Raw genomic sequence first — 12,526 nt, forward strand, 5'->3', positions numbered from 1 at the left:
TCTTCAGACGGCTTTGGCACAACAGGAGGCATATTCATATAGCCGGGACAGGATTCATTCAACCCCTCGTCCAAACCGGAGCCCAAGTTATAGCAGACACATGGTCTCAGCGGCCGGCTCAAGCAACGTCCGGTGCCGTGAGTTGCCAGGTGGGCATGGCCCGGCGCATAATGGAGCCTTTAACATGGTAGATCAAGACAGAGCACGTCAAGAGGCTGAGCATGCGGCTCAGCTGACAGCTTACTAGCCTTTTCCGTTTACCCAACGGCTTCTATCGAGGCAGGCGTAGCTACGAGGACCGGAGGTGTCCCTTGTCTGGTGCCGGCTCTCCGTAACGAACGTCTGCCCAAAGATTTCAAAGGACCTAGGAAGGTACCTAATTACACGGCTGATTTACAGCCCGGAGCATGGATTGAAAGCTACGAGATGGCTATGGAGTTGCTGGAGGTCAGTGAAGCGGCGATGGCCAAATACTTCACCATGATGTTGGATGGGACTGCCCGCACTTGGTTGAAGGGACTGCCACCTAATTCCATCGGGTCATGGGCAGAGCTGAAAGCCTGGTTCATCCAAAACTTCAAAGATACATGTAAGCAATCTATGTCAATTGTGGATTTGACTAGCTGCAAGCAGCAAGAAGGCGAATCTACAACCCATTGGGTACGCCGGGTCAAGGAAATAATACATTCGTCTGATAAGATGGATGCCGGCTCTGGAGTCTTAATGTTGGAGCAAAATTGTCGTTTTGCGCCCCTGAAGATGAAGCTCGGGCGGCTCAAGCCTGATTGCAACGATATGGGTACGCTGATGGCGGCTCTGGTCAAGTACGCCGACTCTGATAGTACCAAGGATCCCACGTCTGATGATGAGAAGACAAGGAAGGGAAAGAAGAATGGCAACGGCAAGGGCCCTCAGCATAACCCGGCGAGTCAAGGAGGTAATAAACGTAAGGCTGATGATGGTATGGAGTTTGTGGCTAACACCAACGCGCAGGGTAACAATCACCGACGTAAGGGGCGACCACCTCCCCGGTCTGGCGGGTCTGGCCCGACGCTTGAGCAATTGTTAAATGAGCCCTGTCCAAGGCATGGCTCTAGGGAGAAGTCGGCCACTCATCTATGGAAAGACTGTGCGCTCATGAAAGCTTTGAAGAATTCCAACATGTTCAACGGTAACAATGGGCAGGGCGGCGGCTCAGGTGGCGGCGGCTTTCATGGCCCGGGCGGCGGTTCAAATTCCAATTTTCAGAATTCTCAAGGTAATCAAGGTGGTTTTAACCAGCAATCTGGCCAGGGTAATCAGCAGCAGCAGGGGGGATACCAGACCAATCCAAAGCAGCTCAATAGTGGACAGTATCATGTGTTTACTACCAGTTTGTGCAAGCGAGACTAGAAGCTTCATAAGAGGGATGTGAACGCTGTTGAGCCGGCAGTTCCACGTTACTTACGATGGTCTGAGCAGCCGATTGTATGGAGTAGGGAAGATCACCCTCCCCGGGTTGATAATCCGGGTCACCTGGCCTTGGTGGTGGCCCCTCAGGTTGGTGGGTATAAATTCACTAAGGTACTCATGGACGGAGGTAGTAGCATCAACATCCTCTATTATGAGACCTTCCGTTGTATGGGATTAACTGATAAAAACCTCAAACAGTCCAATACTGTTTTCCAGGGCGTGGTGCCCGGTAAGTCAGGGTATCCAGTTGGTAAGATCGAGCTGGAAGTAGCCTTTGGAGATGAGTACAACTCCAGGGCGGAAAAACTGACTTTTGAGGTGGTCAAGATCAGAAGCCCGTACCATGCTCTATTTGGGCGGCCGGCTTACGCCAAGTTCATGGCACGGCCGTGTTACGTATATTTGCAGCTCAAGATGCCGGGTCACAGCGGGACCATTACGGTTCATGGCAGCCGAAAGATAGCTTTGGACTGCGAGGAAGGTGACGCTGCTTACGCCGAATCTGTTTGTGCAACGGAGAAATTAAAGTTTTACAAGGATAATGTTGACCCGGCAGACATGACGTCTTTGAAAAAGCCAACCACGGAGCATGAGCCGGTAATGAAATTTAAGTCGGCCGATGAGACTAAGCTTATTGACTTTGTTCCAGACAACTCATCTAAGCAGTTCAGCATCAGTGCCAATCTGGATCCTAAATAGGAAAGCGCGCTCATCGAGTTCATCCGTGAGAACCGGGACATCTTTGCATGGAAACCTTCTGACATGCCGGGTGTACCGAGAGAACTCGCTGAGCACACTCTTAATATTGATCCAAATTTAAGCCAATCAAGCAATTTCTCCGGCGGTTTAATGAGGAGAGGCGGAAAGCCATTGGTGAGGAAGTAGCCCGGCTCTTGGAGGCCGGGTTCATTGTCGAAGTCTTTCATCCAGAATGGCTAGCTAACCCGGTGCTCGTGCTCAAAAAGAACGGCACCTGACGTATGTGTGTGGATTATACGAACTCAAACAAGGCTTGTCCGGCTGATCCTTTTGCTCTCCCCGTATTGATCAAATTATTGATGCTACGGCGGGTTGTGAGCGTTTGAGTTTTCTGGATGCTTACTCTGGTTACCATCAGATCAAAATGGCAGTTAAGGACCAAGAGAAGACGACGTTCATTACTCCCTTTGGAGCCTTCTGTTATGTGTCTATGCCTTTTGGGCTGAAGAGCGCCCAGGCGACTTACCAGCACTGCGTACAGAATTGTCTTCATAATCAGATTGGGCGCAACGTTCATGCCTATGTGGATGCTATTGTGGTAAAATCCAGAGAGAAGGAGACCTTGATAGACGATCTGAGGGAAACCTTTGGTAATCTCCGGGTCTACAAGATGATGCTTAACCCGGCCAAGTGTGTTTTTGGTGTTCCTGGAGGCAAGCTTTTGGGTTTTCTGGTTTCTCACAAAGGCATCGAAGCTAACCCGGAGAAGATCAAGGCAATCACCTCTCTGGCTAAGCCGGCATGCATAAATGACGTCCAGCGTCTGGCGGGCCGGATCGCTGCTTTAAGTCGGTTTATAAGCCAGTTGGGCGAAAAGGCCATACCGTTGTATCAGATGATGAAGAAAACAGATGACTTTGTCTGGAGTGATGCTGCCAATGCTGCCTTTGAGGATTTGAAAAACAGTTAGCTGAACCGCCAGTTCTTGCTGCTCCTGTTGATAAGGAGCCCTTATTATTGTATGTAGCCGCTAACACACGAGCCGTCAGTGTGGCCATCATGGTGGAGCGCAAGGAGGCGGGTAAGGAACACCCGGTTCAGCGGCCGGTTTACTACGTCAGCGAAGTACTTATTGAGTCCAAGCAACGGTATCCACATTGGCAGAAGCTTGTTTATGGGGTATTCATGGCAAGCCGGAAGCTTAAGCAATATTTCCAGGGCCACCCTATCATTGTGGTTAGTTCTGCTCCTTTAGGAGATATCATCCAAAACAGAGAAGCCACGGGAAGAGTCGCTAAGTGGGCCATTGAACTTGGGCCTCATGGTTTAAAGTATGTGCCACGCACGGCTATCAAGTCGCAAGCGTTGGTAGATTTCATCAACGATTGGACAGAGCTGCAGATGCCTGAAGAGAAACCGGATAACACATACTGGACTATTCACTTCGACGGGTCCAGGCAATTGGAGGGCTCGGGGGCTGGAGTCGTGTTAGCTTCCCCTCGAGGTGACAAATTTCGTTATGTGCTACGGTTGATGTTTCCCTGTACTAACAATGCAGCTGAGTACGAGGCCTTGCTCCATGGTCTTCGGATGGCTAAGGAGATGAGCTTAAGTCGGGTAAGGTGCTTTGGCGACTCAGATTTGGTGGCTCAACAAGTATCAGGCAAGTGGGATTCCAAGGACCCCCTCATGGCGGCTTATTGCCGTGAAGTTGATGCCATTGCCGGACATTTTCAGGGTTACCAAGTAGAGCACATTGACCGCAGAAAGAACGAGGCGGCTGATGCCTTAAGCCGGCTGGGCTCTCAGCGAAAGCCGGTGCCGCCTGATACTTTCTTGGATATTCTGCATAACCCTTCTGTCAAGTTACCTACAGAGGAAGACTTGGCTGTTTCGGACCCAGAAGCACAGTTGGTGGTGGCTCTTCATGTTGTCCCAGATTGGACAGTGCCATACTTGGCTTACATGACCTGGGGAGAATTGCCTGAGGATGAAACTTTGGCCAGACAAATAACCCGGCGGTCTAAGTCAATGATAATTGCCAATAGCGAGTTGCATCATCGCAGTGTCACTGGGGCTTTTCAGCGTTGTGTTTCCCCTGAGGAAGGTCAAGAAATTTTACGTGAGATTCATGAGGGGGATTGTGGCCATCATGCCGGCTCAAAATCCCTTGTGGCCAAAGCTTTTCGTCACGGTTTTTATTGGCTGACGGCTCATGCTGATGCAGAGGACTTAGTCAGTAAATGTGACGGTTGTCAGAAGTTCTCAAGACGTGCTCACGTGCCGGCTCAAGAGTTGAGGATGATTCCAATCACTTGGCTGTTTGCAGTTTGGGGGCTTGATATGGTTGGACCTTTCAAAAGGTCCAAGGATAAGAAGACCCACCTCTTGGTGGCGGTTGACAAGTTCACAAAGTGGGTTGAGGCAGAGCCAGTTAGTAAGTGTGATGCAGCCACGGCGGTTCAGTTCATGAAAAAGGTGATATTTCGCTTTGGTTTTCCACACAGCATTATAACTGACAATGGTACCAATCTGTCTAAAGGCGCCATGGAAGAATTTTGTCAACGGGAGCATATTCGGCTTGATGTTTCATCGGTGGCTCACCCCCAATCCAATGGCCAAGCTGAGAGAGCCAATTAGGAAATCTTGAAAGGCATCAAGCCCCGGCTTTTGGTCCCTCTGCAGCGGACGCCGGGTTGTTGGGTGGAGGAATTACCCTCTGTAATATGGAGCATCAATACTACTCCTAATAGATCTACGGGTTACACGCCTTTCTTCATGGTTTACGGAGCCGAGGCGGTTCTCCCTAGCGACATTCGTCATGACTCGCCTCGGGTGGCGGCTTATGTTGAGGCGGACAATGAACAAGCGCGTCAGGATGCTCTTGACTTGTTGGACGAACAGCGTGACGTAGCAGCAGCTCGCTCAGCTATTTACCAACAAGACCTGCGCCGCTATCACAGCCGCCGGGTTAAGTCCAGAACCTTTCAGGAAGGTGACTTAGTGCTCTGGCTCATCGAGGATCAAACAGATGCGCACAAGTTATCCCCACCTTGGGAAGGGCCCTTTGTGGTCAGCAAGAACTTGCACAATGGGTGCAAAGATTCACGTAAGTCGGAGGAGGAGACCCGCCGGCCGTGGAATATCGCTCATCTTCGGCCTTATTACACTTGAGCCACCGGCTCTCATAATGTACATACTTCCGTGACAATGTATATATTATGATAAATAATAAAGCAGGACCTCTGTCCTTTTTTCCCCTCAAAGGTAAATGTGTCATTGTTATTTTCATTATGATATCACATGATCACTAGGGGGCTTTCTATTCAAACATAGGTCGTATTCGAACCAAAGAGAACATAGCTGTCGATACCCTTTTGATCGGCACACTGCCGAGCTCACTGGGGAGTTTTCTTGATCATATTTGAATCATAGCTCAACCCCCTTTGGGAACCGACGTGGATCATATTCGAATCAGCGTCGTTAAACAATTCTCAAGGTCATTTGGGGGCTTCCTGTTCAAACATAGGTCGTATTCGAACCAAAGAGGACATAGCTGTCGGTACCCTTTTGATCGGCAATGCCAAAGCCACTGGGGGCTATATGATCGTATTCGAATCTTAGCTTAACCCCTTTGGGACGGTTTTCTGGTCGTATTCGAATCAGAAGCCTCCAAATTTTTGAAGTCTCTTTTTGCAAACAAGTTTTTGGATTTTACTGGAAGTTCTTTTGATCATGTCTAAAGTGTTCAAGGGTGGTTCCTATTCCACCGGCTTAACCTTGATCAATAAAGATGATCGCATATATTAAACATCGTATTACAGAGTTGGATTCTCACCCTCATTGTTCGGGTCACATAAACCGGAAGTGTAATCGAAGGGTCACAGGTATGCTGTTATGGTTGTCTCAAAGATATAATTGAGAACCGGTTTTTTGTGATTTTGATTCATACTCCGGGTTATATGTAAAATATATGACCCTCTATGCGGTAAGCCGCCAAGGGACTTGTAATTTGTTCTCTATGCAGGACGGTTAAAGGCAGCTCTTTAAATGTAAGGAAAGAAGAGGATCAGCATAAAACGAGGGAATATAAGATGGCGGCTTAAACAGTGTTGAGCGCCACACAAAGTGCGCGATGGCACGACAAAAATAAGTGTTTTCCTACTCTATTACATGACTCCCTGAGTCCAAATAGTGAAGCATTGTTTTTTGTCAAGACATAAATATGAGCCGCCTGAGGGATCAAAGGTGTTGTTGGGCTGAAGCTTCCGGTTCATCCCTTTCCGCTCCTCCGTCTGTTTCCCTGTCCTGGAAGGTTGATGATTTCCAGTCAATGCCACTCAAGGCTTCAAATTCAGCTTCATCGTCAATTAACCCGGCCGGATCAACTTTAGGGGCGAAGGTATGCTTACGAGGGGGAGGGATCAGGCTGATTGCTTCATAATGTGGTGTTGGAATTCTCTGATTCTCGGTGTCATAACCCGGTTGGTATTTGGTAAGATCCGTATCATTACCGATCAGAGTGGCCACAGGACGTATGTCCTTCACGTAAGCGGCAAAATCCTTCTGGTCAAATGGGGTGTCGTCCTCCTTCAAACTGGGATACCCAAGGGCGATGTCGGCCGAGTCTAGCTCCAGTAGCCATGCCTTGGCCTGGCTTAAAGCGGCTATGGCTCCGGCTCTTGTAGAAGCTCGTCTCAATTCCTGGAATCGTTGAGGTAGCACGGCAAGCCGCCTTAGCACATCCGCCAGACGAGTGGGAACTTCATTTGACAGAGCCACGACGACTAAGGCACGTTGTGACCCGGTGTAGAGTTGTTCCACCAGGGTATAAACGGCCTTCGGCTTTGTCAGCATGCTTTGGTTGAGATTGGAACTCCTGGGGCCTGCATTACAAAGTCAGGTGAGCTGATGACAATTGAGATGCTTGTTGTAAAGGATTTAAACTAGATATCACTTACAGGGTAACTTACCAAAGATTGCTGAGACCATCTGAGATACATGGCGTTTTAAGCCGGATAACTCGGCGGTTGTTTCTGCAAGAGTGGCCTCCGCTTGTTCAGCCTGGTTGAGCAAAGCGGTCTTTTCATCCGCCCAAGCCTTTCTCTCTGTTTCAAACTTCTTTTTCAATTTCTCTTGTGCGGATACACTGACTTCAAACTTGGAGTTCGCTTTTTGGGTTTCACTCTCTTGAGTTTTCAGGCGATTCTTCAAGTCAGAGATCTCCGATTCAAATTGCTTAATGGCGGCCTGTATAAATTCCGGGTTACAGTTAGGGTTATCATAATGCAGCATTAAGTCCCAAGCACTTTGCAAGCAAAGATACTTGGCACTTGGGGGCTAATGTATGCCAAAGAGCTCTATTTACAGTGGCGGTTCATGGAAATAAGTCCCAAGCACTTTGCAGGCAAAGGTATTTGTCACTTAGGGGCTAATGCATATTGCTGTTCAAGTACTTGGTTAAAATACGGGAAAGACCGGTTCAAATATGCTGTCTGAGCCGGCCCTTGGGTGTTACCAGATAAGCCGGTTTTCTTGCAGTGATTACTAAGCTGGTGTTAAGTCTACAACATATTTCATCATAAGTAATAGACTTGGGGGCTGGCATAGTAAGGATAACTAAGGAGCAAGCAATAAGAGTTATACCTCAGATTTTTGGTGTATTTGTTTCACCATATCAATTTCCAGATCCCGGCTGTTGTGCACTTGGTTTACATAACCAGAGACGATTTCTCCAATACTCAGATGAGCATAATCAATAACATCTAGCCGGGTTTTGTGGCGTTCCAGAAGTTCTTCTTTGGCGGAGCACTTGGCCAGCGCGGTGGGTCTCCCCGGTTCAACGAAGTCAGTCCGGATAATTTCGACGTCCGGGTCATCCGCCTTGGCCGGCCTAGGGTTCTCCGGGTTCTCAGAACCTTCCATAGCTTGTTCGGTGGACGGATCAGTGGTGAGAGTTGGAGTATCATGGGCTGGTTCAGGCGGCGGCTCATGAGCGGAAGTATCAGGAGCAGCCGTTCTGAGCTCCGGTTCAGCAGAGATTGGCTCTTCGGCCGGCTTACTTCTCTTTGTCCTCTTGCTGGGCTTTACTTGTACACTGAAAATTAAAGGATTAGTACAAAAACATGAGTAAGATAAGCACAAGATAAACAGATTATCATTACCCTGGAGCGGTTTTGAAAGCCGGCATGCTGGACTGCATTGATTCGTCGGAGGAAGGTGAAGTTCCCTGATAGTTTGAGTCAGAGGAATTGAGTGGTTGACGAGTGAAACCCGCCAAAGGATACAAAGAATATAAATCAGAGATAACCTCAGTCCGACGTTTTCTGGTTACATCGGGTAAGCCGGAGGAGAGGTCCGCATCTTTGCTAGTCCGGGTCTGCCTCCGACTCTCATGAATCTGTCGCTTCAAAAGAAATTGAGGATCTTGATAAGCTAAAGGATGTGAAAATCTTACTTTCTGGGTTACCCTTCGGACTTTCTGTCTCGGCAAAGGCTCGGAGTCGGAGGAAATTATAGTTACCTCTTCAATTACTGCATGACTTGCTCCTATATCCTCCTGCTGATAATCGGTGTCAATAAGATGGTTAAAGAAGGAGCCTAAAGAGTCAAGAGTTACCTTTGACTCGGAGGTATCGTCCAGATGAAACATATCCGAGGCGCTAGGTTTGTTCCCCTTCTTACGGGCAGCGGCTTTCCTGGTGGCTTTCTTGGCTTTTCTGGCTTTCTTTGCAGCCTCATGGTCATACTTGACCTTCCAGAATTTATCACCAGCCTGTAAAATATAGCAAGAGTTTTTGAGTAAAGATGAAATTATCAAAGTGGAAAGTAAGATGCTCAAGTTAATGGTTTACCGCTAGAGCCGGGTTAGCCTTGCAGAAAGGACTTAAGTCCGCTTTCCCGCAATATGCCAGGCTCTCGTTCAGAAAAGACTTGGTCATGTCATCAACGACATCCTTAGGTAAGTCGTCAGGACTGTGCCGTAGAGGATCATTTTTCTGGCCTGTGTAATCGCACATCAAGCCGGGGCGGCGGCTCAAAGGAATCACCTGCCAGGCAATCCAAACCCGGACCAAGTCAATGCCGTTTAGGCCGTTCCCCAGAAGAGCTTTGATCTTGTTTATGGTGGGGCAAGTGTTTGATGTTCAGCCGGAGATAATTTATCTGGTAAGGGGTGAGTTGACTCCAGGCGCAGGGCGCGAAAGCCGGGCAAAGGGTTCTCATTAGCCGGAGAAGTGTCTTGACAGTAGAACCATGTCTAGTTCCAATCTTTAGGGTGACTCGGCGGCTCGGCATAAGGGAAGAGACAGTCTCTACGTCGCTGGATTGGGATTTCGCCAAGCTCCAAGCTGGGCCCATGGGCACATTCGTTTTGACGATTCAGATAAAATAACTCTCTAAAGAGTAGTAAGTTGGGTTCTTCTCCAAGGTACACCTCACAGAATACTTGGAAATTGCAGATGTCTGACACGGAATTGGGTCCGATGTCTTGAGGTCGCAGGTCAAAAAAGTGCAAGACGTCTCTGAAATTTTTTGAGCCGGGTGGAGCAAAGCCCCGGCTCATGTGATCAGTAAAAATGACAACTTCCCCATCCTTGGGTTGAGGCTTTTCTTCTGACGGGTCAGGAGCAGGATAAGACATGATCTCTTTCTTCGGCAGATGACCAGTCTTCGCAAAATCGTTTAAGATGCTATCAGTGACGGTGGACTTAACCCAGTTGCATGTGACGGGTGCTTTGGGAGCCTTGGGCGGCATTATGAAGGATGCAAGCCTATGACAAAATAAAAATTTCCGGTTCAAATTTAAGCCGGAGAAAATATTTCAATTCATACTCAAGATGGCGGCTTACGAAGGGGCCTAATGATATATGGCTAATTGTGTCAGATTGTTTAAGCCACCATGGGAGACAGTAGCAATTAAATTATTTAAATCCACTGTGGGCATCAAGATTATTCATTGAGCATTGCCTCTTTAAGCCGGCGATAAGAGTCGCCATGGCTAACAGATACAGTTTTTTGCCTAAGTGTCGCACAAACGGGTTTCACCGGTTGCAGCTGTTATTTTGGATCAAACGGTCGCTCAGAAAAGAAAATACTCTAGACCTAAAAACTGGTACAGATGAGTTCGTGAGCTCTAATGAGGTCTTTTTACAAGCAAAAGGGGTCTGCTAGTATGGAAAATGGACGCAAAACAACTACCGCATGAGTTCTATACTACTTTTGGATCAAAGGAGACCGTGGTGGAAGAACTATGAAGAAACTGCGATGAACCATGAAGAACATGGAAGAACTTGAAAACCCTAAATGCAGATCTGAAGTGCGGGAAGGTGAAGACTTACAGCTGTAGATCTACTGCGGAGGATCGCCGCCGTTCTCTGGTCGATTCAGGTTGATGCAGCGGCCAAGATCGACGAAGATGAGGTGCTCTGCTGTGGCGGCGGCGGCGGAGCTCGAGCAGCAGCGGAGTCGCGAGAGGAAGAAGACGACGGAAAGGGGGAGAATGAAGAAAGACCTAAAGGTCGTGCGTATTTATAAGGGAAGACTGATAAGTGGGCGCGAAAAACGAGGAGGCCGAAAACATGATTATCCAACTACAGAGACGCCTCGATTTTCGGGATGGTTATTAAGATAAGGATCCGTTGTGATATGACAGAATAAAAAATGAATTTAATGGAAGATGACATCATGGCGGGTTATCATGAATCCAGAAGATGACGTCATGGCGGGTTATAACTTTTGCACAGACAGAACCTGGAAGGTTTTTTCTTAAGGTATTGAAGATTGACATGAACTGGTTCAAATCAATCTGGGGCCTAATGTTGGGGATATAACTACTAGTGTAACCCGCCCAGGAGGGGCCAGGTTATGCTATGGCAATTCATCATATGAAGCCCAATATCAAGCTTGAAGATGGCGGTTCAATAAAGGGCCTAAAGCCCGTAGGCGACTTAAGGCCCGTAGTGATAAACCGCCGTAATGGCATGACTTGTGTTGTAAGGCAAGATTAACTAGTCACCGAGCCGAACACTGTTTATGAGCCGGCCGGGACTCTGTAGGTCGCGGGGCGTCAACCCGTGTATATAAGGGGATGCCCCGCCGGCGGCTTAGGGCAAGTAACATCAAATCGGTAGCCAGGCATAGCGGATTCGCTCCCTGGTCATCGAAACCCTAGTAATTCCACCTCAACTGGAGTAGGCTTTTTCCTTCACCATAAGGGACCAAACCAGTATAACCCTCGTGTCCTTTGTCCCGCTTTAACCCCTTTAAGCTTCCTAGTTGCGATGGCTCCATGACTAAGTCCTTTCACGAGGACATCTGCCGTGACTATTCCACGACACCAGTGCTATACCAAGGCCACTCGGCAAATCTCGGCCCATTCCGAGAACATTTTTCTCCTGCTCACGAAACAAGGTCTGAGAGGGGCGATGGGCGCATGCAAGAGTGTCGGATCGCGAAATGGACAACGGGGAAAAGGACCGGATGCAAGTTTCGGAAAACATGCAGATGAATTGCAGATGATGACATGGCAAAATGCAACACGCAAGCAAATGACATGGCAACGACGGCGAATAACTGGGAGACACCTGGCGCATTGAATCCGGGGCGTTACAACACTCCTCCACTAACAAGAGATCTCGTCCCGAGATCTTAGGACCGAGACGGACGGGAAAAAGGGATGAGGTGAAATAAGAACGCAAGAGGAAAAACAAAGAATCGAGAGCACTCGAGAAGAAGAGAGGAACGACGAGAATGACGAGAATCAAATGCTCACGGAATCAGATAGACTCTGAAACCACTCCGGTTAGAATGAGATATAAAAGAAATAATAACGAAGGAATTGGGTTTGCATCCCGGTTAAACATGGAATGGAATAGGACATGAACTTGAGAAATGGAACGATACTTGACTTGAGGAACAACACAAAACCTCCGGAAGACTTGGAAGAGTGGAAAGAGAAGAACGGGGAAGAAGATGACAACTTCTACCATGAATGAAATAGAGAGCATCCTTAGAAGGAAACATTGAACGGACTTGTTGGGAATTCAACAACAAAAGACTAAGCTTGTTGTGGACTTATGGATAACATCTCAAAATTATGAGGTCGTAACCTACCACAAGCGGAAAAGATTGAAAAGCTGAGAAGAATGAGGAAATGCAAAACTCCACTTCAGAAGAATATGGAGAATTAATTGCACTTTGAGAAGCAAGAAGAAGATACTTGAGCTCCGCCTACAAGAATCTTGATGAACTCCTGAAAAATGAATTAAATCATGACGATCCACCATGATGAACTCCGGTAACAAAAGGATGATGAGATAAAATTCAAGGATGAAAGGGATAAGATTAAAGCCTTGCGATGATTAAGATGGAGCTT

This window comes from Triticum aestivum, chromosome 3D (assembly GCF_018294505.1).
Source record: "Triticum aestivum cultivar Chinese Spring chromosome 3D, IWGSC CS RefSeq v2.1, whole genome shotgun sequence".
Lineage (NCBI taxonomy): Eukaryota > Viridiplantae > Streptophyta > Magnoliopsida > Poales > Poaceae > Triticum > Triticum aestivum.